At 42.9% G+C, this 26,639-nt stretch overlaps 1 pseudogene across 1 annotated transcript; it reads left to right on the forward strand.

The window, feature by feature from the left end:
* The first annotated feature begins 2,748 nt into the window (after window positions 1-2,748).
* On the forward strand, window positions 2,749-26,639 carry LOC110503326 (structural maintenance of chromosomes protein 4-like; annotated as a pseudogene). The gene is made up of 23 exons (XR_016491250.1): window positions 2,749-3,894; window positions 4,850-5,040; window positions 6,752-6,928; window positions 8,905-9,062; window positions 9,181-9,205; window positions 10,982-11,095; window positions 11,272-11,404; window positions 11,654-11,792; window positions 13,024-13,193; window positions 13,339-13,549; window positions 13,691-13,881; window positions 14,656-14,835; window positions 16,927-17,156; window positions 17,254-17,314; window positions 17,422-17,559; window positions 19,413-19,539; window positions 24,409-24,574; window positions 24,705-24,989; window positions 25,204-25,211; window positions 25,278-25,403; window positions 25,556-25,738; window positions 25,947-26,127; window positions 26,525-26,639. The product of XR_016491250.1 is annotated as a structural maintenance of chromosomes protein 4-like (transcript).

A 26,639-nucleotide genomic window follows, 5' to 3' on the forward strand; every position in this document is an offset into this window, starting at 1 on the left:
AGTATTTGAACCCAGGTCTGGTGGTGCAAGGTGTACTGCAAGGTGTACTGAATATCATGGCTCAGGCGGCCCTAGCTTTGGTCCATGGAGTACTAAGCCCCTGGACCAGAAGTTGTGCCTCTAGTATGTTATTAGAGGCACAACTTCATAATATATTTTTAATTCATGATTGCTGACTGTCCGTATTTTTTAAACAGAAAATAGCAACAATCAAGTCAAAGCACTGTTGTAGTATCTTTCTATCATTCACACAATTGAAAAGGATATGTTTTGGTTCCTTGAGTAATGATGTCTTTAATCTCATTGTGGTGGCTAATGTGAAAGAAGTATTCAGAAAATAGGTACTTGAAAACCCTTCTGTTTACAGTGAGTACCATCGATCATTCAGCTACAAAACAGACTATTAGCTTGTTATACAATTAGCAAGAAAGTAGCAAAATAGCTAGCTATTCATAGCTAACGATACTTAGTTTGCAAGTATCACTTGCTGATCTTGGTCCGGTCAAAAATAAAACTTTGTTGTCTAAGTTAAGCCTGCATATAGCTGGCAATAACATTAGTGTATAGCAAATAATAAGTAGCGGATAGTTACCGACTAACCGTAGCTGCTACGCTAGCTACAGTACCTATCTAGACAAACAAGCGTTCGTCGTTGCTACGGGACATACATTGTAGCTAACGCGTGGTGAGTCTTCTTCACTGTTGTCACACTTGCTAGCAGACAACTAAGCATGTCCAGTTGCTCCACCGTTAATAGTTAATGCATATAAGGTGATATATATTCCTCAACAATTATACTTATCGACAAAACCAGACAAATAGACGGATCGCTATACAAGCTAGATCTGTTCTGGAACGTACCCAGAGATACTCCTTTTCCAATATCGCTGACGTACCTCGACTTTGTGAATAACTATCGCGAGAGTTCCTTGTCAACAAACTTGGAAAGAGAACCTGTTAAAAAAAAAATATATATATAGGACAAAACACACATCCTGACAAGGGAAAACACAACACTACATAAAGAGACCTAAAGACAACAACATAGCATGGTAGCAGCACAATACAGGGTACAAACATTATTGGGCACAGACAACAGCACAAAGGGCAAGAAGGTAGAGACAACATTTTGAATGCTTATTAGGAAGGGAAAATGGTCCAATTCACGCACTTACCAAGAGAACAACCCTGGTCATCCCTACTGGCTCTGATCTGGCAGACTCAGTAAACACAAATGCTTCGTTTGTAAATTATATCTAGGTGTTGGAGTGTCCCCCTGGCTATCAATAAATAAAAAAACTAGAAAATGGTGCTGTCTGGTTTGCTTAATATAAGGAATTTGACATTAGTTATACTTTTACATGTACTTTTGATACTTAAGTATATTTAGACGTTTCCTCAATCAGTATTTTACTGGATGACTTTTACTTTAGTCATTTTCTACTGAGGTATGTTTACTTTTACTCAAATATGAAAATTGGGTACTTTTTCCACCATTGGGTATAATCAACTTGAGACATAACTCTTACGCATTCTCTCTAGAAAATAATGTAACTCTATGGAAGGCTAGTGCCACTCCACTAGTGCGTCGTGGCACACACCTTCCACCTAGAGCATTATTTTCCATGGAACACACAGCCCGTAGTTGATTATCCCTTACATATTTTCGACTATTCAACCAATACAATCCAAATACAAAATAATAAATTGACCCGTACTGTAAACAACAACCTTCCGTCGTCTCTAGGTAACAGTGCCCAAACGTCACGGGGCGCGTTCTGTTTTAAAAAATGTTGTGAAAATATCCCAAATCATTACCAAAGTATAATTTATATTCATTATAATGTTAACTTAAATGCAAAAAAAAATAGTTTATGTTCATGGTTGCCTGGCATCGGCCCTCTTTTTGAATATATATATATATTTTTGTATTTTTTTTATACCAATGTCGAGGATCCATGGTGCCTTGCATCAGTTTGTAACGAATTTTGGTTCGACAACAGAGTTTAGGCGCCATTTACGAGTGTGTTTGCAGCGAGCTAACGATTTGAGTGACACAGGGTTGACTTTTGCGCACTTTATTTATTTATTTTTAACTTCGGGATATCGATAAATAGTTTTCAATTGGCTTTGAAAAGAGAGTGATACACAGGGAATATTTACAACAATAACTTCGTCCGCAAGGTAAAACTGACATTTTATCTGAACACGAAAGAGCTAGTTAACGTTAGCTAAAAGAAAACTAGTAAGCTCGCTAGCTATCAAACCATAGCTATCTAGCAAGCACGTTTGTGGGCACCTTTCGTCGATTATATGTGGTCGTTGAGCTAGGTAAAGTAAGCTAGCTAACGTTAACTTAGAGTGATCAGACGACAGCTAACATTTAGCTATCGGCAACACATCAAAAACGAACTAAAATTGCCTAGTAACATTAGATAGCTATCTACCTTGGCGAACCAGTGCAAAGTAACGTTAGGTTAACTTAACTAACTTGTAAGCAAAGTACCGGTTTCCCCTATTCATCTGTGCTCTCTCTAGTTGTGTTCGCTATCCAGGTAGCGTACTTTAGCTAACGTTATCTAAATGTGTTCGTGGCTAACAGTTGGCGTGAAAATCATGCCTAACAAAGCCCAATGTGGCCTACCTGACTAACGCTAGCTAGCTAATTACCAGACATTAGTATACTCTATACAGCAGCTAGCTAGTGTAAATGGCTATTTCCACGTCTTCTCGGTTTAGGCAAATTATTAACGTTAGTTTAACTAGATTACAAGTGGACAACTGAAGCATAACACTAACGTTACTGTACCTAAAAAAAAAAAAAAAAAAACAAGACCAACTCAGTGAAATATTCTATACACAGGTGACGTTTTTATTCACTCGTTAACGTTGGCGATATAGCTATTTAGTTAGCCATATTGTAGCTATATTATCTTAGATTATTTAATTGATTATAACTCTCGATCTGTAAAATAAACATGACACTTTCAACTGTTGCTGGTCAATTTGGACTACTGAGTGCAGCCTACATGGCACTAATGATAACGTGACTCTGATTGGCTACTTCAGTGCAATGACTTTATTTTGCACATTTACCTCCATCTTTTTCTAGTTCTCAGTAGCAGTTGATTTACTTTTGAGCTCAGTTTGGCGTTACTGACAGCCTGTAACGTCACAATTTTGTCTGTCTTTTAGTTACACTCACTTTACGGAAAACGTATCAGTTAATTTCTCGATAATTGAGTGAGAATCGATGCTTGTTGTCAGCTTATGTTAGACAAAATCACGCTATTTGTTTGACAAGGGGAGATTCAAGTTAGACAGCTAATTAAATTTAGTTAAATTGCAATTTCGTGTCAAGTATTTTCTATTTTGGATTATGGTTACATCTTTAGAATATCGCTTATATACACTTATGGTACAGTTAAAACGAAACATATTTAGCAAAGAAACTAAAACAAAACACTTTTAGATCTGTTGTCTTATCAGACAGCACAGACTGGCAATTTATTTGCAGCTTTATAATTGACTAGGTAACCGATTTATGACCCGATGTGAAGTTAACTCAAGCTAACTATGAAGTAATATACTTTGGATAAAATGCCCGATGGTGATGGGAGATGACGGAGGGGGGTAACGGGGTGCTGCTACACGTTGACTATCAATTGTGGAGAAGTGATTGACAAGCGAAAACACCTAATGGATTTTACTTATACTCATGTGATTTGAATGATATCTTTAAGATTCTAAATCATGACAGCCAAAACGTCGAAAAGTATAACTACTTCCAAGCCAAGAGGGAAAGGGTCGCAGCATCGGATGACTCCGAAGGCGAGTTGGACGTACCCCATAAAGAAGCAAACTCCAATGGCCAAGAGGCTCCGCCGACTAATAGTAAGTAACAAAGGGTGTTTTGGTGTCTGCATCTAAATAAGTTGCGCGTCTACTCAATGGCAACGTGTTTTGTTGAATGTAAGTGCGTGATGGTTGAGTCCAACTGGCAGTTGTTGTCTTGATTCATAACACGTAGCTTGCTGGCCAGTTTTTCAAACGTGAGCAAGGCATTAATAAATGTCTATTGTGATTTTTGAGATGATTATAATGGTGGCGTGTGCGCGTTTGTCTCCAGCCTGGGTAACTAGCAAGGTAATTTATGTTGGGATATGAATGCATTTTAAACGATTCGCTCTTCTAGAAGGATGATTATGATTTTCTATCTTTCGATTTGTTTAACGTTGGGCAACGGTTTGTCAAGAAAACTTCGTCTGAAAACAATAACCGTATTTGACATGTTGTCTACTCTTGATTTAGAAAGTATTATGGTTGCAGCGTTTGTTGGCCGAAAACTATTGTCAGGGTCTTTTTTTTTTTTTTTTTTACTGAGCACAACAATAGACTTGAGACCAAACGTTTTGTCATTGATATGAGACCATAATCGGTATGTATTTGCAGCAAGGCTAGATTTGTATTCATTTGTTTTGATTGGAAAGTAGGTTTTGGTGTGGGGGAAACGACGTGGAATCAGATGTTCGAAATATAATAAATGATGTCGTTGGTGAGTGCATATTGTGTATTTGCTTTGCAATGTGAGCGTTTGTGAAAGGGGTTACTTCAAGCGTTCGTTTATGATTACGTTAATCTTGTAATAATTTAGGTTTGTTAACTCACACATTAACTATCTCTTTGTTAACATTCGATCTTCACCTGAGTCTTTGTTCCTCCACTGTGACTTGCTCTATAATGCTTATGTTTGTTTGTTTTTTTTGTTTCACCACCCCTCCCCCATACACCAGTGTTCCCACCTGAAATGAATCGCAATGGGGAATAAAAGTTAAACTCTTTGCCCTAGCTCCGGCTCCCGGGGAGGGTGCCGAGGCTGTTGATAATCGAGGTTTGGAGGAGATTCTTGGTAGCATCCCTCCACCCCCGCCCCCAGCAATGACCAATGAACCAGGCGCTCCTTGCTTGACGATTACACATATATTTAATCAGAACGTCAAATCCTGTGCTGGCGAGCAGATTCTGGGCCCTTTCCATAAGGTACGAAAAAGCATACTAACTCCCCATTATGGCTCTTTTGTGACACTAGGAATTGTGGTTTTGTGTTTTAATCATTGCCTCAGTATGGGGTGTTGTCCATTTTCTTAACTTTTATTTATATATATTTGTATCTTCAGTGACAGCAGCATTTAAATAGTTGTAATTTAATTGTTGATTATTTTAAAGTTGTAGTTTTTATATTTTATAGTTTGCAGCATATCATACTCCTCCATTTTGGCTGTGTGTGTGTGTATGTGTGTGTGTGTGTGTGTGTGTGTTTCACACTAGTGGTGATCTAGCTGTGTCTTGTCCTCAAAAATATACAAAATAGAGGGAAAGTTAGTGGGAAAACCTATCACATTTTCTTAGTTGTTCTCTTTATTGCATCATGGACACAGGTGCAATAAAATATATTGCATACACCCACTGAGGTTAGAGGCCCACCATTTTAATCCAGCAGAATTTTCTAGTTATTCAAAGCGGTCTACAATTGTATTGTGAATATGTTTTTTATTTAATTTAGTTTGATTTGAACAGATTGGAAGTACATTTTTAGTTTCCACCCACTTTTCTATTTTTTTCTCTCCCTTCCCTAGCGTTTTTCTTGTATTATTGGTCCAAATAGCAGTGGGAAGTTCAACATGATAGATTCATAGGCTATAGGGCTCAAAAAATCAGATCCAAAAAAGTCTGTGCTGATTCACAGCTCTGACCAGCACAAGGATGTGCAGAGCTGTACTGTGGAAGTGCATTTTCAGAAAATTACTGACAAGGTAACACGCTTACTTGCTCAGCTGTAACAAAACAATTTAACATTTTATAAGCGATTTGGGTAAAGCGGCAGGATCATATTATTTTTTTTGTATATATGTAGTTATTTTAGGGTGTAGTTTTAATTGGCTTGTATACATTTGGTTTAGTATTTAAAAAAACTTTATTTACAATGACTGCAACAGACTCAGAATAGCCATTTCAAGTTAACTGACAATCAAGTAAATTACTAACTTTGCAAATTGTTCTTTATTTTTGTGATTTTATATTGATTAGGACCTCAGGGGAGTTTTCTTCTTCAGTTTAGTGGTGGTTAAATGAATGTTAGTGGACAAAACAGTTTCTCCTTTTCTGTGCAAACCTAGAATCCTGTATATATATTAATTGTATGCAGAGTAAGAAATATTTTTCCAGAATTGTAAAACATATTGTACTACCACTGGGGGTGTAGTACGGTAATTAACGACATAATTGACATTTAATGTAAAATAATCTCTTTGCAGCCAAGCTGTTTTTTGTCAATTCGATACAACCATCTCCTTACACAGCAGTTTTAAGCCTACACACAATATACATTTCTCTATAAAAAAAAAGTTGAACAGGTTATAAGCTATTCTGTTTTTGTCCCCCTTCATATCATGACAACATCATTTATTTCTTGTTGTCTCAAAATTAGTTTAATAAACCATATGAATTTTACTTTTTAATAAATGTGCAAGTTAAATACATTTTAAATGATTACTTGTATCACACCAATCTGTTTGCAGCAACATTTCTGTGGTTGAGGCTTCACTTTTGTATGTAGGTGTGTGTTTAGATGGTTACTTGCCTATATTTGGGAGGGTTGTATTGCTAAGCATTTTTATTTTTTGTCTTGAGTGTGTTCTGAAGACTGGATCTAAGCTGGTGTGTTTCTTGTGCCCATCCCCCTCTGAGTCAGGAAGGAGATGACTACGAAGTCATCCCCAACAGCAAGTTCTATGTTTCCAGAACTGCCAGCAAAGACAATTCCTCGTCCTACCACATCAATGGCAAGAAGGCCACTTTCAAAGATGTGGGGACTCTGCTGCGTAGCCATGGCATTGACCTGGACCACAACAGATTTTTGATTTTACAGGTAATTAAATAGTTATTCATTTTTAGTTTTCCTTTCAGTTTGTCTTTGATCCCTCCTGTGTCACACATCCCATCCTGTAAAAGCTTTGCTGCTCAGACTTGACCCCTTTCACTCGGAGGAAAACCGGTATTATGCCTGTGTGAGTGACCTGTTAAGTGTGAAACGGACTTGGACTGCTATAGCAGCGCATCATGGTTTGAAACGATGTTGGAAAGGTGCGAACCATCATTTGCTGCTTTAGTATTTTAAGGAAACTCTAACATTCCTGGAATTGTCTAGTGGGTGAATGGAGACGCAGGTCAGTTTGGCCCCCCTTTACCTGCCACGCTATAGCAGCACGTAAATATTGGCGTGAGAATACAGACCCCGACCCCAATATTAGCTGTGCTGCTTCAGTGTGGCAGGATCAAGCATCCACTCTTCATTTCTATCATTTGAGTGCATGATTATGTCTTCAGTTTGGATTTCGTTGGAATTATCTTTCCTGGAGTGTAATGCCAGTGTCAATATGTGTAGTTGTTCAAAGACATATTATTTTGTTTGCGTTGGGTCATATTTGCTGCTTTTTGCCAGTCACGGTCCAAATGAATACATTTTTAGATTTTTTTTATTTTCTATTAATACAGTTTTGGAACATCCCTGTGGTGTTCAGCTTGGTGTGTAGACTCCTCCAGGGGTTGTTTGAAGAACAAGCCAGTCCACTTGTTGCACAATACAGTTTTTGGGGTTTACTAGTACCTATCAACTCTTGGATTAATGAGATGACTAGTTTTTAGTGAATATTAGATGTTGTGCTGCATTTTATAATATTTATTTTGGGAGAAGAAGCAGGTTCTCTTCTGTCCTGATTTGTGCAATTTTCTTCACCCTCTCCTGGAATTTTAGGTGATTTTTGAGCTCACTAAATATGACAGGGTTGTTCTGACTGAGGCAAGAAGCTTCAGTTTGGAGAACAAAGTCACTTTTACAGGCCTACGGCTCAGGGGAAGGTTCCTATTTAGTGCACTGGTCAGGCAGAGCAGAAAAATGCTTTTTTTTCTCTCTCTCTCTCACACACACACACACAGAGAGGATTAAAACAAGATTGACCATTCTGATAATTATATAGGCCATCATTCAGGCTTGTGTTTAATCAATGTTTCAAGGACTGTTCAGTCAAGGACTATTACCCCATGTCTGACATAGAAAGGAAATTCATAATTTTATTAAAACACAGGCACCAGTTACATTTGCCAGATGCCCCTTTTAGTTTATGTATTTATTTCTTGACCTCATAAAATATAAAACCTTTATTGTAGCGGTTCCAATTGATGAGATGTTTGGTTCTATGTGTAAGTGATTATTGTAGTTTTGCCTTTCATTGTTTTGTCATGGATATGGACAAATGTTTTCTGTGTTGTGGGTACAGTTATGTGCAGGATAAGTTATTATTTGAGGCTCAGGTGTGTGTATGGGCTGAGAAGTTGTGTAAGAAGTACAGTACATTAAAATGGCCAAATGTACTGTAAATAGCCAATTTGACTGGCTGCCCATGAAAACTCTATGGTTAAATCATAAAGGAGATGTTAACGTGTTTTAATGAGGGGTTATCATAACATCAGCAAAGTTTCCTCAATATTTTTGTGAGCAGAGCAACCAATTTATTTAAAATCATCAAAAATTAAATTGCCTTTTGAGTCACACAGAAGTTGCTCTTTCTGGTTTTAGCCCAGGTTAGTTTGAATTGCATTTAAACTTGCTTCCAAAAGGGTGAATTCAAAAAAATATTTCAGGTATTTTTCCCCTCGTTGCTTTTCAGACTTTAGAAAGTTGGGAAAAAGTATAAACCCACCCATCCATGTCTGTTCTGGGATGGTAATCAGGTTGTCTCGAACAGAACATGTATCCAAGGTGTGTGTTTATAGAGTTTATGGTGAGAAGAAGCTATAACCGTGTGTGTCCTTGCTTGCGTCTCTCCCTCCCTGTGCATTGGTCAGGGTGAGGTGGAGCAGATAGCCATGATGAAGCCCAAGGGGCAGACGGAGCATGATGAGGGCATGATGGAATACCTGGAGGACATCATTGCCTCCTGCCGCCTGAAGCAGCCCAGCCACACCCTGAGGTGCCGTGTGGAGCTCCTCAACGGGGAGAGAAGGTGAGAAACAACCCCAGTAACAAGACATTGGTCCATTTGTTGTATTTAAAAATATATGTATGTATGTGTGTTTTTCCTTTTTGAAATTATGATGGTTTCCCCTGTGGGGGTGTGTTAGAGAGGCCTGTTTCACTGTGAAATCTGTGAGGTATGCTGTGTCTTGGCCAGAATGACTGCCCCTGGCCTGACACCTGCCTCTTCTTACAAGGCAGCAAATGATCTCCACACACACCTCAGAGATTGCTGTATCTAGGCTAATCCCCTTGCTCGTTAGTTACTTTTTTTATTGCTGTGCCAAAAACAATTGCTTTGCAATCAGTCATTTAATTGTTATTTTTAAAGAGCGGTTGAGAGAAGGAATAAGAACGGGATGTGCAAGTCATATTTTTTTTGTAATCAAATGCATTTAATGACCAGCCCTAGATCAGATTTTATTAGAAATGTGTTAGTAATTATGTGAGCAGGGGGTGAAGTTTGGCTGATAATTACCTGATGTTAGCTAATATATGTATTTGTATTGCAGTACTAGTGACATATTGTTATTTGGGTATGGTGTTGGAGTTCCAGTGTACCAGTCAGGTTGACAGGGTAGGGTTTCATTTGACGTGAAATACTGGTTGTCTGGTGAAGCCAGCCGGTTCAGTAAATCTCTTGCAGGCTACACTAATATCACATCACTAATTAGGCCTGTTTAGAATAAAAAAAGTTTCTCCCTGTACTGTATTAACTAATTGGTCTGTCTGGTTTTTATTACTTTAACATATCTATTATTTTTCATATGGGTGACATGATTTAGACTTTTTGGTTCATGCAGCTTTACAGTAGTGAATAGATTTAGTATTCAGAAATCTGCATTTTCATAACGCAGACCAAATCCGCATTTTAAACCATTTCACCTGTTTTATATTGAAAGTCAAGTGTTTTTTTGCTTCAATAGTGATGAGGGGCATGCAACTATAATTTCTTTACACAAAATACATCAGTGCAACACAATAGGCAGACAATAGCTTGTTTTTAATTAGAGGAGAAGTGCAAAGCGAGCAGACGCAAGTAAATTAGTTTACAATGGAAAAAGCACGTTTTTTGCAAAAACAACATATGTCTATCATAGAAAGAATGTAGCCAGCTACATTTCCTAGTTAATCTAGCATTTTAACTTGCTAAAACTACCAGAGAAAAGTACACATCACTCAGAGTGCTGTCTGGTGATCCAATGCTGGTTTGTGAGTGGTGGAATTTGATTGGGCAAGATGAGAGCAAAGCTATTTCATCCAAGTGGAGAAGTGTAACCGAAGCACAGAATTAGTTCTTTTACATTCATGATTTGGAACAAACCCTGACTGAAGCAGAACCTAATTTACAATAAGAAGCATTTTAGATCTGCGTTTGTAAACGCATGAAGATATTTTTTCTGTGTTAACGCAATGCCTGCAGTAGATATGGCAATACCACATACACAGGGTCAAATGCTTTATTTGAGTCATGACTGGTTTTGACTATCCTCATTTTATTAGATTATGGGTTGATCTTATGGCATTGTGCAGTGTAGCATCCTATCACACTTCTGCCTTTGTCCAAGTTCTATCGTTTCCCTTTACTCTGCATTTGTCTATATTTGATGAAGTCACGTATGCCTTTTGGCTGACTAAAAATTGCATAATCTTGGCATTGAAGCCAAATTAACCCTAGCTTGTGGAGTAAAATTTGATTTTTTGGGAAAGCTCAGAGTTTATCGATAAATGTCCGGCACGGTCAATCAGTGCAAAAAAAAAAATCGAAGCACACCTGAGAAGGAACAAATGTAAATTCAAACATTTATTCAGGGCTTGATCTTATGACAATTCAGCATGAATGTTTAAGTCAGAGGTGCTGTAGCCTTTGTCTTCCTGTTTCATCATTTTGCGGACCATGTGTTACAGCTAAACAGGGTCAGAATGGTGGAGAAGACTGCTCTGGAGGGAGTGAAGAACACAGTTCCTCACTCTGGAGGATGATATTTTCAAACAAAAGAGCCAGCTCTGCCAGTACTATGTGTGAGTATTACAACTACACAGGGTGTTGCTAAATTTAGTGTATTTTACTAACAGGAAATCAGGTTTGAAAGAATCTGGGAGGAAGCGATGATGCAGTTGGGAGTAATTACCACAGATGGTCACTTTTTAGAGTTCATATATCCATGTTGACAAGAGTGTGATTGTTTCTTTGTTAGCCATGACTTCCAGAAGAGAGTGGCAAACAAAGAGGAGGAGAAGCAGAGGATCCAAGACGACACCAAGGAACTCAGAGAAGAACAACAACATCGCTGAAGAGATGAAGAACCAAGATCTGAAAAATGTGGAGAAGTAGGCCTTTCTATTTTTTATTTGTTATTCATGGGTTTTGTTGCTTACATGGAAATTGACACCAAAGGGACACATTTATGAGCAAAATATAGTCCTAATGTAAAATGAATGTCAGTCTAAAGTGCAATAATGTTATGAAATGGAAAAATGTTCATGGACCTGCTGGCAACCAGTGATACAGAAAAGCAACATTAGCAGTAATTTGTTTGATTGCCATTCATAATGTCTATGTTGTGATTTTTCTCCCAGGAAACAAGGCAAGCTGACCAAGTACAAAGAGTTCCAGCAGGAGAAGTTTACCCAGCTGGACCTGCAGGATGTGGAGGTCTGAGAGAAACTGAAGCACACCAAGAAACTACAGAAAGAACTTGAGAAGGTGTGTTTAGGTGTGCATGTGTCCCTTTTCCTGTGAACATAATTCAGGTCTCTATAATCGATGCTTCAGTGATTCCATTTCAGGGGGGGGTTGTAACTTTGACCATTTATATTGGCCAATCTGTGTACATGGGTAGCTCATGGGGGGCTCTCCAAATCTGTACTTTAGGAGGCTGTGATTGTGGTGAATGTGCTACATAACTTACAGGTCATACTCATAAACAAACACAATGGTGCTCTGTCCTCTCAAGACAGGCCAGCACCAATGGCCTGACACTTCACTTTTATTCTGTTGATTTTGTCCCCTGGCCAAAGTGAAACACGGCCACTCGTAATACAGTTTCCCTCTATACAAACACAAGGCCTGTTGTGCTGAGGCCCTGGAGAAGGCATTGCCCAGGGGTTTACAGATGACCTTATTAGTAATTGCTGTATTGCGTAATTACACATTTTATAATTACTTGCATCAATGTCACAAATAAACAAGTGTGTTCATTTTTATTACATTAACTTGCTTGGGATTGGCTCTGGGTGGGAAAGGGTGTGTATCCCACATTTTAATATATATTTTTCTGTGTCATGAGGTCCCTCTTGATAAAATTATATTGTTACATTGCTGAGACTAAAATGAATTGATAAAGTGGCTGGTATACCCAATTTATTTAATAAGAGAAACTCCTCCAGTTGTCCACTAGGGGGCAAAACTTAAACGCAAACCCTCCAAAGCATGACTGCTTGGCTCTGCTGCCTCTCACTCAATTTCTCCCATGCTCTTTTCTCTCCTCCTTGGGCTCCCTTTTTTTTTCTCCACTCAATATGCTCCAAGTCTCCCTTCCTTTCTCTGCCCCTGTTCTGCAGCCTGTATGATACAGCACCAGTGGCTGTGATTTGGCAGTGTTGGGTTGTGGAGGCCGGGTAGAGCAGAGCAGTCCTCTGGGGAGCTGTGTTCTGCAGTGTGGTAGTGAAGTATGGCCTTGTGTAACACTACCAGCAGCCACATTCACTCTTCACCCACAGTTAACCCTGCTAGCATGGCTTCCTCCACTCCCTCTGCTACTCCCTCTCACCACCCCGCACACTGGAGAGAGGTGCAGTTCACACAGACTGCCTGCCAGTCTGATGGCGGTGCTCCTAACTGTCTGCTAGTTGATTTTAAAATATTATATTTTGGTCTTTCCTGGTTTTCTAAGGTTGTACCTCCCCTAGAGTCTCTTCTTTTCTCTCCCCCCTTTCTCCTCTGTCAGCTGGAGGAGGTGCGTAACGTGCCGGCCACCAGTGAGAAGATCATCTCTGAGGCGTCCGCTCGCAGGGAGGTGTTGGAGAAGGAGAAACTGAAGGAAGTGATGGAGAGTCTGAAGGAGGAGCCCAGTGGCCTGCAGCAGGAGAAGGAAGTGGGTGTCTTTCATTATCAGGAGTTGCTGATTGTTTGAAGTAGGAAACACTATTCCTGATTTAATTTAATTTGACCAGTATCCTTTTCCCCCTGGTATTCCATGTTTTCTGATCACATAATCGTGTGGCTATTATTCCCATGGCTCCGTCCCCAGATTATGGAGAAGGAGCTGAGTAAGTCTGAACAAGACACGCTCCCGTCAGGACGTGGCCCAGTCTGAGCTGGACATCTACCTGAGTCGCCACAACACCGCTGTGACCCAGCTGAACACGGCCAAGCAGTCCCTGCAGATCGCCTCCGACACACTGCGAGACCGCCGCGCCGCCATCAAAGAGCTGCAGGTCAAGATACCCCAGTGTGAGCAGGAGCTCCAGAAGGTACGTTAGTGTGTGTGTGGGAGGGTCTCAAGCGTCGAGCTGTTCTTAAGGTTAGGGGTGGACTGTGATTTGTGGCAGTAGGATGGAAGTATTTCAGGTTTCTGGATGACTGTGTTGACCATGTATCTCCGTCTGCTCCAGGATAAGGCGGAGCTGGAGCAGCTGCTGCAAGCAGATGGTCAGACCAGGGAGCTGGTGAGGGACATGAGGCAGAAGGTGGAGGAGGCCAAGAGCTCCCTGTCCTCTAACCGCAGCAGGGGGAAGGTGCCGGACGCCCTCATGCAGCAGAAGAGGAGCGGCAAGATCCCCGACATCCTGGGGCGACTAGTGAGGTCCATGTATAGACTACACCAGGCATGTCAACTTCATTCCATGGAGGGCCTAGTGTCTGCTGGCTTTGTTTTTGCTTTTCAATGAAGACCTAGACCAGTGGTTCCCAAACTGTGGGGCGCCTAGAAGGTGCGAAGGGTCGGTAAGGGGATCCGGCTTTCAACCTACTTTTGAAAGTTGTAATGGTAGAATGCACAAGGTGCTATTTTGAAATTGGGTGGTGGGGCATCAGTTTTCCTCTTGTCATGTTAGAGCTGGTCAGAAATGTCCAGATCAACTAGCCCATGTCAGTTAATTTTTTTGCTAGGTTTTTTAGCCCATAGATTTAGTTGTAATGTTTGTCACTCAAATATCACAACTAAGCATTAGACATGGAGGCATTTATAGAATTGGAAGAAAATTTGCCAAATGTTCTCAGCACCGCATGACAAAATGTGTGGCATTGCAGGAATTGCTTTGAACCTGCAAGATGCTCATGCGCAGGATTTTCCCCAATGTTGGAAGGGAGGCCTGAGTGAAAAAGTTTGGGAACCCCTGACCTAGAGAAAGAACCAAGTGAGGGGAGTTCCTTACTAATCAGTGACCTTAATTCATCAATCAAGTACAAGGGAGGAGCAAAAACCGGTGGACACTTGGCCCTCTGTGGAATGAGTTTGACATGTGGGCTACACAGATGACATGTGGGCTACACAGATGACATGTGGGCTACACAGATGACATGTGGGCTACACAGATGACATGTGGCAGCTGAGAGATGCGCACCCACACTCATTGAGACTGTTCTTTTCCTGACCGGGTGTCCATGGGGCCATCGATTAGAAGTATGACATCGCCATCTCATCCAGCTGTGGCTCTCTGGACAACATCCTGGTGGAAAGCATTGACAGCCCAGAAATGTGTCAACTTCCTCAAGGCCCAGAATATCGGAGTGGCCACCTTTTATTGGCCTGGACAAGGTGAGAACAACTCTCAAACACCTGTGGCCTCTTATCAATATTGTGTAGAAAATATAAAATACCTACTTACGGAGTTTCGAATGTTTGTACGCATAGAAAGTGTGATTTACAAAACAGTCCTACAAGCTTCATACGCACACTGGTAAGAGAACCATTGACAAATAACAATTGTTCTCAGCCTCAGTGCTCGTGCACGACTTAGGCCATTTGCATTTCGAAAAGCCCCTAATTGACCATATATGGTCAAAATCATCCATTTTTAAAGCCTGTGGGGAATATTCAATGCCGTACCTCAATGCAACGGCTCAACCAGGAAAAGAATTGGACTGAAATGGAGGTGCTAGTGTCAGAGATTGGGCATAACGAAAATGTTTTATTTGGCTTATTCAGTTGTGGCTTGACCAGTGTAAAATAAAAACATGGCTACAAAGAGAGGACCGATGGAAAATATCGGCAACACTCACCAGTTAGCTAACCATCCATCCTCAACAGCTCCCTCCTGTAGGTTTTTAGGCCAGCATTGCTGTTCTGCAGAATTAACAATTTTGTGCGTTCCACCTGGCTCGTAGCCAACACACTCAGCAGTGTCTCTTGCACATCACACCTGCACATTAAGAGTGAAAAGAGTGTCTGTTCACATAGTTCAAATCATTTTGGGGTAGTTATTTAATAGCGGTGGGTGCCGTCTATTGCGCCGTTCGTATTTGGGAACCTATTGATGGCATCATGGCAAAAAAAACAACTATTGATTTCAACCTCTTGTGTGATGGTGTATAGAAACTGTATGCGTTAAACATTGGCTTATCGAGGGCTGTGAGATGCCAATTTGGCAAGCTCCCGTTGAAAACTGCCTGTTGCCAAAACCCTACGGGTAGATGGTACTTGGTTGTGTACCGGAATGGCATGCGCTTGCCTTTTTTAAAGCAGATCTCAAATCCTTGCAACAATCCTATAAATTGTTTTTGGGAAACGACATCTGATGACCCAATCTGTAGAAGTCCCACCTGTCTCTTAACACGCTCTCTGAGGAATGCGGTGTGTGCCTAATTTTCCAGCAGAGCAACATCAGCCACCTCTCATTCGATTTCCCATTGCCTTAGTGTTTCACACCTGACAGTAATTTAAAAAGTTACTATACTTTATATGGATTATCATCATAACAAATGCATTGATGTGGTCATATTTTATGATATAGCTACCCTGTCAAGATATGTTGCATGAATTCACAATGGAAATAAAATTGAAACATTATTTAATTCATGCTCACACTTTCCCCATTCTACGCTTGACAAACAGTTCCCTTATTCCACCACAAATGTTCATGTTGCTAAATCTCACAATTAAATTTAGATTTTTGTTTGACTTTTTCTCCCCAATTTCGTGGTACTCAATTGGTAGTTAGTCTTGACCCATCGCTGCAACTCCCGTACGGACTCGAGAGCCATGCGTCCTCCAAAACACAACCCTGTCAAGCCGCACTGCTTCTTGACACACTGCATGCTTAACCTGGAAGCCAGCCGCACCAATGTGTCAGAGGAAATGCCGTACGACTGGCGACCGACGTCAGCATGCAGGCGCCCGGCCAGCCAAAAGGAGTCTCTAGAGCGTGATGGAACAAGGACATCCCGGCTGACCAAATCCTCCCCTAACCCGGATGACGCTGAGCCAATTGTGCGCTGCCTTATGGGTCTCCCGGTCACGGCCAAGGATCGGACCCGGGGCTGTACTGATGCTTCAAGCACTGCGATGCAGTGCCTTAGACCGCTGCGCCACTCGGAAGGCCCGAAAAGCTCACATTTTGGTGGAAATGATCCCACGCTAGTTAATTCACATTTGTACCCATGCATTATTGATAAATGAGGTTTAATTACACTGGTCATGCTTAACCTCGCTTGCAGAAATTACTATGTTGCAGGTTACTGTCAGTTTGAGTCATCAGGACATTGATCTGGCTCAATTTGTTACAGTATACCCCAGTCTCACTCTACTAGCCTTTCTCTCTTATGGGTTTGCTGCATAGACAACTGGTACAAAGCTTTAACCTCAAATGTAACCTCTAACACTCTGACATCCACTCTTTTCCTGTCTCAGATGAAGGTGCGGGAGAATAAGATGGGGCCCATCTCCACCCCAGAGAACATCCCCTGCCTGTTTGACATGGTGCGGGTGCAGGATGAGAGTATGAAGCCAGCCTTCTACTTTGCCCTGAGGTACACCCTGGTGGCCAAGGACCTGGAGCAGGCAACACGGCTCGCCTTCCAGAAGGACAAACGCTGGCGAGTGGTCACCATGCAGGGACAGATCATAGAGATGGCTGGTGGGTAGACCGAGCGGGAGCGCATCTCTTCTCAATGTCAATATGGATGACATGTCTGACACTATGCTCTACCTCCAGTCATGGTGCCTGAGACGGCAGAGAGGGAGAGTGATGCGGGGCAGGATGGGCTCCTCCATCGGCACTGAGGTCACCCAGCAGGAGGTGAGAGATCTTCTGGACACTCTTCTAGAGTTTTCGCTGGCCTCCAATCACTTATGGCTCACTTTAAGCTCTGCAATGCAACCTACTGTCTTATTTTTATGTGTCAGCTGGACTTTATGGAGAGCAAGCTGATTGAGAAGGTGGTGCAGCTGCAGGACTGCCAGAAGTGGAAGCTGCAGCTGGAGGAGAAAGTCCAGAGACTCTTACAGCAGCTTAGAGACATGAAGAACACCAACAACATGCAGGTAACACACAGTATACAGATATGAAATGTATTTGATGTTGGTGTAATTCTTGTTCATCAGACTTGTTTAGGTAAAGCTGAATGTATAATTGTTTTGGGCTTTCTCGTAATGCCGGCTTGCTGTCTCGATGTTCGTCTTTCTAGATTTGCCCCTCTATTGATTTGGTTTGGATTATGTCTACCATCTTCCCAATGGTCATAATTAATTACCTGCGATATGCAATAGCCAATGTATCTCAAGTCCTTCATACACAGGCTCACAATTTTTTTTTTTTAACCTCTTTGGGCTGAGATCCCGCTAACGGGATCGATATGACAACAGCCAGTGAAAGTGCAGGGTGCCAAATTCAAAACAAATCCCATAATTAAAATTCCTCAAACATACAAGTATTTTACACCATTTTAAAGATACACTTCTTGTTAATCCCACCATAGTGTCCAATTTCAAAAAGGCTTTAAGACGAAAGCAAACCAAACGATTATGCTAGGTGAGTGCCTAGTCACAGAAAAACAGCCATTTTTCCAGCCAAAGAGAGGAGTCACAAAAAGCAGAAAGAGAAATTAATCACTAACCTTCGATCTTCATCAGATGACATTCATAGGATTTCATGTTACACAATACATGTATGTTTTGTTCGATAAAGTTCATATTTATATCAAAACATCTCAGTATACATTGGCGCGTTATGTTCAGTAGTTCCAAAACATCCAGTGATTTTGCAGAGAGCCACATCAATTTACAGAAATAGTCATAATAAACATTGATAAAAGATACAACTATTATGCATGGAATTATAGATACACTTCTCCTTGATGCAACCGCTGTCAGATTTAAAAAAAGCTTTACTGAAAAAGCACACCATGCAATAATCTGAGTACAGCTCTCAGACCAAAACAACCCAAACAGATATCCGCCATGTTGTGTAGTCAACAGAAGTCAGAAATAGCATTATAAATATTCACTTACCTTTGATCTTCATCAGAATGCACCCCCAGGAATCCCAGTTCTACAATAAATGCTTGATTTGTTCGATAAAGTCCATAATTTATGTCCAAATACCTCCTTTTTGTTCGCATGTTCAGCCCAGTAATCCAAATTCGTGACGTGCGATCACTAGGTGCAGACAAAGTCAAAATGTTCCATTACAGTCCGTAGAAACATGTCAAACGATATATAGAATCAATCTTTAGGATGTTTTTAACATAAATCTTCAATAATGTTCCAACCGGAGAATTCCTTTGTCTGTAGAATTGCAATGGAACTCAAGCTAACTATCACGTGAATGCGTGTGGTCAACTCATGCCTCTCTGGCAGACCTCTGACTCGTTCCCCTCTCATTCGTCCCCACTTCACAGTAGAAGCATCAAACAAGGTTCTAAAGACTGTTGACATCTAGTAAAGGGAGACTTGTCAGAGCCTGGCCATGGGTTGCATGGGGGAAAGACTTGACTTTTGAACTCAATACTACTGTTTTCATTTTTGTAAAGCAGTTTGTTTGTTAAACAGGCAAAGCTAAATGGTGATTGGTGATTACGGGGAAGCAAGAGTCACTTGCACAATGTGTAGCCTAAGATTGGAGGTGGAGCCTGCCTGTCGCCCACAATCATTGTTTGCTCCCCTGCAGTTCACCAGCTGATGTAGGCTGTGCTGGTGTCGTGTGTCCTTCCCACTGCTAGACAACCAAACCCTTGCCGCTCTGAGCACCCAATGCTGCTAATATTCTGCTTATTGAGTACAAGTCCGAGTCACCAATGGTCGAGCCACGAGTAATGAAAATTAGGACTCGAGTACTACAACACTTTGAGGCTTGTGATTGCGGGTGAGGTTGTGTTTGACTGTGTGTTTCTTCTCAGAGCTTGGCAGAGCAGGAGGCTCACCTGAAGCCCCAAATTAAAGAGCTAGATGACAATGTCCTGGCTGCTAACCCCAACAAGAACAAACAGAAACAGTTGGAGAAGACCCTGAAGGACTTCCAGAAAGGTGAACTTTCAACCCCAAATGTAACATGAAGTGAAGTCACTTAGAAATTGCAGGCTACACTCTAGCAATTAGTCTTCAGGACAATGATCTGGCTCAATTTGAGCTTTGCTACAGTGAACCCCAGTCTGACTTCAATAGGCTTTCTCCCTCATGGGCTTGCTGCGGAGACAACTGGTACATACAACTAGGGGTGTGCCGATCTCGTCCTACTTGCAATTGTATCCGTTTTGTCACACTTGATACTCGTAATCGCTTTAAATGCCGGTAAAGCCTATACCTCAAGTGCACTATCAGAGTGTATTGCTCTGCTCACTCGCTCACATATTGTCTTGTCGATTCCAAGAAGGCGTAGCAGTCAGACGTATTTGTCCTTCATCTTGTCGTGTCCCATGTATATATATTTTTCTTCGCATATCTTCCTATATTTCTGTAAACCCTTACTTCAAAATACTCTCCTGCAACCCGTCTCACCCAATGTGGTGTGGACCTGCTTTTTCTCGAAAGTATTTTTCTTTGCCTCTTACTGGAATCTCTCCAACATAAACCAGCCAGCTAACGGTCATCAGCTAACCTCTAGCCCGGAAAGCTCTTGCCAGTTTGTACAATGCGATTCAACCAGAGCATACCGGACCTATTTTTCTCTCCATATCCCCGGGCTCCTATTGCAAGCTCTGAACCTTCCGACCTTCGCAGCTAACGTCCCCTGAATGCTAGCTGTCTAGAATACCAACGGACTATTGGCTTACGAGGCCCATCGCATACATTCCGAAGCCACTAGCTAGCAGTCGGCTATCCTTTGCTAGCGGTCATCAGCTACCTTTATCCCGGACAACTCTCGCCAGTCTGTACAGCGCGACTCAAACCAGAGCTAGTCGGACTTATTCTTCTCCATATCTCCGGATTCCTACCGCAAGCTCTGAACCTATTTTTTTGAATTTTTAAACTTTTTTTTATTTTATAATTTGTTTTTTTCCACCTGGAATTATAGCAGCTAACGACCCCTAAAGGCACAGCTGCTAATCTGCGGCCTGCTAGCTATCTAAAGCACATTGGACTGCTGGCTTAAGAGGCCCTTCGGACATATTTCTTCGGCTACTATACATATTTTGCCAATTGGCCTGGTTTACCACACGGAGCCCTGCTGATCCGTCGGTTGATGTAACTGCACGAGGGGGCCACAACAGACTTTCCTCCGTCGCGTCATCCCTCTAAGGGCTTTCTGTTAGCCTGCTAGCCGCCTGAAGCCACGCACTGGACTTGTATGATCACCCGGCTACGCATGCCTTTCCCTAACGTCACCATGCCATGTCGATTGCTGTTCTGGTTTGTAACTATTGTTTTATTTCACTGTAGAGCCTCTAGCACTGCTCAACATGCCTAGGCTAACAATTTAGTTCCACCTCCCACACACGCAGTGACATCACCTGGTTTAAATGCTATTTCTAGAGACTCTTTCATTATCACTATATGCACAGGTTTACCCCCACTGTATTCACATCCTACTATACATTTGTCTGTACATTATGCCTTGAATATATTCTACCGTGGCCAGAAATCTGCTCCTTTTACTCTTATGAACGTACAAGGCGTCCAGTTCAGTCCTTTAGCCGTACCCTTATCCTACTCCTCCTCTGTTCCTCTGGTGATGTAGAGGTTAATCCAGGCCCTGCAGTGTCTACCTCCACTCCCATCCCCCAGGCTCTCTCATTTGTTGACTTCTGCAACCGTAAAAGCCTTGGTTTCATGCATGTTAACATTAGAAGCCTCCTCCCTAAGTTTGTTTTATTCACTGCTCTAGCACACTCCACCAATCCGGATGTCCTAGCCGTGTCTGAATCCTTGCTTAGGAAGACCACCAAAAACCTTAATTTCCATTCCTAACTATAACATTTTCCGACAAGATAGAACTGCCAAAGGGGGCGGTGTTGCAATTTACTGCAAAGATAACCTGCAGAGTTCTGTCTTACTATCCAGGTCTGTACCCAAACAATTTGAGCTTCTACTTCTAAAAATTAAGCTTTCCAGAAACAAGTCTCTCACCGTTGCCGCTTGCTATAGACCACCCTCTGCCCCCAGCTGTGTCCTCGACACCATATGTGATTTGATTGCCCCCCCCAGTTATCTTCTGAGCTCGTGCTGCTAGGTGACCTAAACTGGGAGATGCTTAACACCCCGGCCATCCTACAATCTAAGCTTGATGCCCTCAATCTCACACAATTTATCAATGAATCTACCAGATATAACCCCAAATCCGTAAACACGGGCACCCTTATAGATATCATCCTAACTAACTCACCATCCAAATACACCTCTGCTGTTTTCAACCAAGATCTCAGCGATCACTGCTTCATTGCCTGCATCTGTAATGGGCAAACGACCACCCCTCATCACTGTCAAACGCTCCCTAAAACACTTCTGCGAGCAGGCCTTTCTAATCGACCTGGCCGGGGTATCCTGGAATGACATTGACCTCATCCCGACAGTAGAGGATGCCTGGTTATTCTTTAAAAGTGCCTTACTCACCATCTTAAATAGGCATGCCCCATTGTACATTTTTTTTAACCAGGAATAGATATAGCCCTTGGTTCACTCCAGACCTGTCTGCCCTTGACCAGCACAAAAACATCCTGTGGCGTTCTACATTAGCATCGAATAGCCCCTGTGAAGTGCAACTTTTCAGGGAAGTTAGGAACCAATATACACAGGCAGTTAGGAAAGCTAAGGCTAGCTTTTTTAAACAAATTTGCATCCTGCAGGACAAACTCAAAAAGGTTCTGGGACACTGTAAAGTCCATGGAGAATAAGAGCACCTCCTCCCAGCTACCCACTGCTCTGAGGCTAGGAAACACTGTTACAACCGACAAATCCACTATAATTGAGAATTTTAATAAGCATTTCTCTACGGCTGGCCATGCTTTCCACCTGGCTTCCCCTACCAACTGCCCGGCACCCTCCACAGCAACCCGCCCAAGCCCCCACCATTTCTCCTTACCCATATCCAGATAGCTGATGTTCTGAAAGAGCTGCAAAATCTGGACCCCTACAAATCAGCCGGGCTAGACAATCTGGACCCTCTCTTTTTTAAATTATCTGCCAAAATTGTTGCAACCCCTATTACTAGCCTGTTCAACCTCTTTCGTATCGTCTGAGATTCCCAAAGATTGGAAAGCTGCCGCGGTCATTCCCTTCTTCAAAGGGGGAGACACTCTAGACCCAAACTGCCACAGACCTATATCTATCCTACCCTGCATCTCTAAGGTCTTCAAAGGCCAAGTTAACAAACAGATTACTGACCATTTTGAATCACATCGTACCTTCTCCGCTATGCAATCTGGTTTCCGAGCTGGTCATGGGTGCACCTCAGCCACGCTCAAGGTCCTTAACGATATCATAACCTCCATCGATAAGAGACATTACTGTGCAGCTGTATTCATCGACCTGGCCAAGGCTTTCGACTCTGTCAATCACCATATTCTTATTGGCAGACTCAACAGCCTTGGTTTCTCAAATAATTGCCTCGCCTGGTTCACCAACTGTTTCTCTTCGCCACCATGGCTTATTTATTGCCTTAACTCACTTATTTGACGTAATTTGCACTCACTGTATATAGACTTCTCGTTTTTCTACTGTATTATTGACTGTTTTGTTCATTCCATGTGTAACTCTGTGTTGTATGTGTCGAACTGCTATGCTGCTATCTTGGCCAAGTCGCAGTTGCAAATGAGCACTTGTTCTCAGCTAGCTTACCTGGTTAAATAAAGGTGGAATTTTATTTTAAATAAAATCAAAGAAATGAGCCCAACAGCTGAAAATGCACATGATTGATTTACTTACTTAGTCCTATTAAATGAAAAATAATGCATGGCTGGCTACTGCATTTATTCCAGACACAGATTTAGGTAAATTGCTTGCCCCATATATTGTTTCACTTCCGAGAAGAGCAAAACTTCTCTCTCCTGACACTTACGGCTCAACCTACACCCTGCCAATTTAGTTATTTAGAGGGCCCAGCGCTTCACACTTTCAGTAGTGTGCAACTGCAGCCTGCAATTTCAGGTGTTCCTGCATGTGGGCATTCCTGCGTCTGCAAAGGACACTGCCTACCGGTCGCCCCCAGCTAGCACAGCAGGCGGGAGCGACACTGTGCGTCACCTGCTGTGTACCAGAGAAAACCAGGCGAAGGACGCAGCCTGCCGCCGGCTTCTCCAGGACGCAGCCTGCCGCCGGCTTCTCCAGGACGCAGCCTGCCGCCGGCTTCTCCAGGACGCAGCCTGCCGCCGGCTTCTCCAGGACGCAGCCTGCCGCCGGCTTCTCCAGGACGCAGCCTGCCGCCGGCTTCTCCAGGACGCAGCCTGCCGCCGGCTTCTCCAGGACGCAGCCTGCCGCCGGCTTCTCCAGGACGCAGCCTGCCGCCGGCTTCTCCAGGACGCAGCCTGCCGCCGGCTTCTCCAGGACGCAGCCTGCCGCCGGCTTCTCCAGGACGCAGCCTGCCGCCGGCTTCTCCAGGACGCAGCCTGCCGCCGGCTTCTCCAGGACGCAGCCTGCCGCCGGCTTCTCCAGGACGCAGCCTGCCGCCGGCTTCTCCAGGACGCACACGTCTGGGGCAACACTGTGTGCTAGCTAGGGGGAAATGTGGAGGCGGAACGCACCGAATTGCAGGCTGCAGTTGCACCCTTCTCCACACTAAATGACTGAGATCTCTAGATCCGTTACGATAATGGTTTTGTCCAAGTCTTTGGTACACCCCTAATACACACTTGACCTATGAGGCTTAACCCTGCTCCTTTCTCATATATATATATATATATATAAATAACTTCCTCTTCCCCCCCCCCCCCGGTCTCTTTTCTCGCGTTCTGACTGAGGCAGCTTCCAGTAAGGCAGGGAAGGTGGAGAGGCTCCACACCCTCATTGTGGACATCAACAGTCACAAGCTGAAGGCCCAGCAGGACAAACTGGACAAGGTCAACAAGGAGCTGGACGACTGTTCCTCAGCCATCACCAAGGCCCAGGTAGCCATCAAGACCGCAGGGCGGTAAGTGTTTATACACGTGCTCTCTCTCACACACATACACAGCTCCCATCTGGCAAAGGCTTCTGGTTGTGAAGCTATTAGGGAAAAGCTCAGATAAGCCCCAGCTGATGGCTGCTGCTCTCCTCCACAGTAACCTGAAGAAGTGTGAGTCGCCTGGAGGAGACTGAGAAGAGCCTGGGAGAGCTGACAGATCATCTTAAGAGGCTGGAGGAGGAGGCTGGGGAGATCATGAAGGCCTGCCGGGAGGCTGAGGCGGCACTGCCGGAGGTGCAGAAGCGGCACCAGGGGGTGGTGAGGAAGATCAAGGCCCTGCAGGAGCACGCTCTACAGGAAGAGTCCCTCAGCGTCTGACTTCGGGTGGAGCAGATGGACACCTCCATCACCAACAAGATCAAACACTGGCGGAGAGTTATGTGCATGTGAGATTCATGCATGCTTCGTTGTGTCTTAGAGGTCAACCAAACACTCAGCTAGTTACAGTGCATCAGTGTTCTATGCATTACCTGGGGAACAGTATCATCCGACTTAAATATTTTTCCTCTTCTGATATTTAATTTTAGTCATTGACCAGATACTCTTATCCAGAGCAGTTCCATTCATCTTAAGATTTATGTGGTTGTCCCACCTAGCTGTCATAGTAAGAACATTTTCCCTCAAAGTAGCTGTCAGCTAGGACTGACCATCTGAGTCCCGTCCTCCCCAGGCCTCTAAGCTCTCCGTTCACGCCATTGAGGATGACCTGGCGGCCATCAAGGGGCCTGACGTTATCACCAACCAGATCTCCCAGATGAAGCCCAACCTGGGAGCCATTGCAGAATACAAAAACAAGGTACACACCCAGCTCTCTCTAGGTCTAATCAAGCACCTTGACACCCTGTTTTTACTCTCGTCTGCGCTCTCTCAAGTTTATTTCCCCCTAAGAGAAGGTAGTCATTGTGGGTCATGTCTCTCTGTAGGAGGAACTGTACCTGAGCTGGATGAGATCAGAGAGACAACTTTAAGCGTGGATGTGAGGACCTGCACAAGCAGTGGCTCAACGAGTTCATGGCTGGCTTCTTCAGCTTGTTGGTGATGTTGGAGAACTACCAGATGCTGACACTAGGGGGTGACGCTGAGCTGGAGCTAGTCGACAGCCTGGACCCCTTCTGAGGGCATCATGTTCAGGTCAGCAGACACTTTAGCCCAACCGGCTGTTTGACATCTATGATTTGTGAAGACAGCACTGGATAGGTCTTTCAATCGTGTGAATTTTATCATCAAACATACCTAGCCCCAACCCAATATCCCCTTCTAATTTCATTGTTTTATTGCTGTGTTCATTAAATCTATGAATGACTCTGGCTCATTCTCTTCTCTCTGTCCATGACCACAGTGTGCGTCCCCCTAAGAAGAGCTGAAGAAGATTTTCAACCTGTCTGGAGGAGAAGACCCTGAGCTCTCTGGCCCTGGTGTTTGCTCTGCACCACTTCAAGCCCACGCCCCTCTACTTCATGGATGAGATTAATGCAGCCCTGGACTTCAAGAATGTCTCCATCGTGGCCTGTTACATTTATGTGAGTTTCACATGCACACACAGCAGTTCATGGGAACTCTATTCCACGTGAAACAGCTTTGAATAGTATTTGCCATTTTACTCCTGTGCTTGACTTAGTGAGGGACATGGGGTCAGCTCATCTGTGTTAATCGTTAGTATTGTATAATGGGAGCTTATTGAAGGCGCTATGGTAAGGTGTACAGCCTATTGTGAGAAATCACCCGTTTTGCAAAGCCCTCTGTTGGCTGCATGTTGGTCCATTGTTTACTCCTGTCATGGCGGTTGGTGGTTAATTCTTCCCAGGCCACTGTTTAAAAGAGCTTGACTCACATAAGCTTGTAAAAAATGTGATATTTGAGATTAACAGCCTTTGACTTCCCATTTGATGATTGAATGTTAATTTTTTTCCCCTACAGGAGCAAACCAAGAATGCTCAGTTTAGCCGGCTGGCTAAAACCGGCACATTTACTGAAACGTTGATTAATGTGCACTGTCCCTGTAAAAATAAACTCAAATAAATAAATAAACTCA

The sequence above is a fragment of the Oncorhynchus mykiss genome, chromosome 24, assembly GCF_057628025.1.
Source record: "Oncorhynchus mykiss isolate SJ-2025 chromosome 24, ASM5762802v1, whole genome shotgun sequence".
Lineage (NCBI taxonomy): Eukaryota > Metazoa > Chordata > Actinopteri > Salmoniformes > Salmonidae > Oncorhynchus > Oncorhynchus mykiss.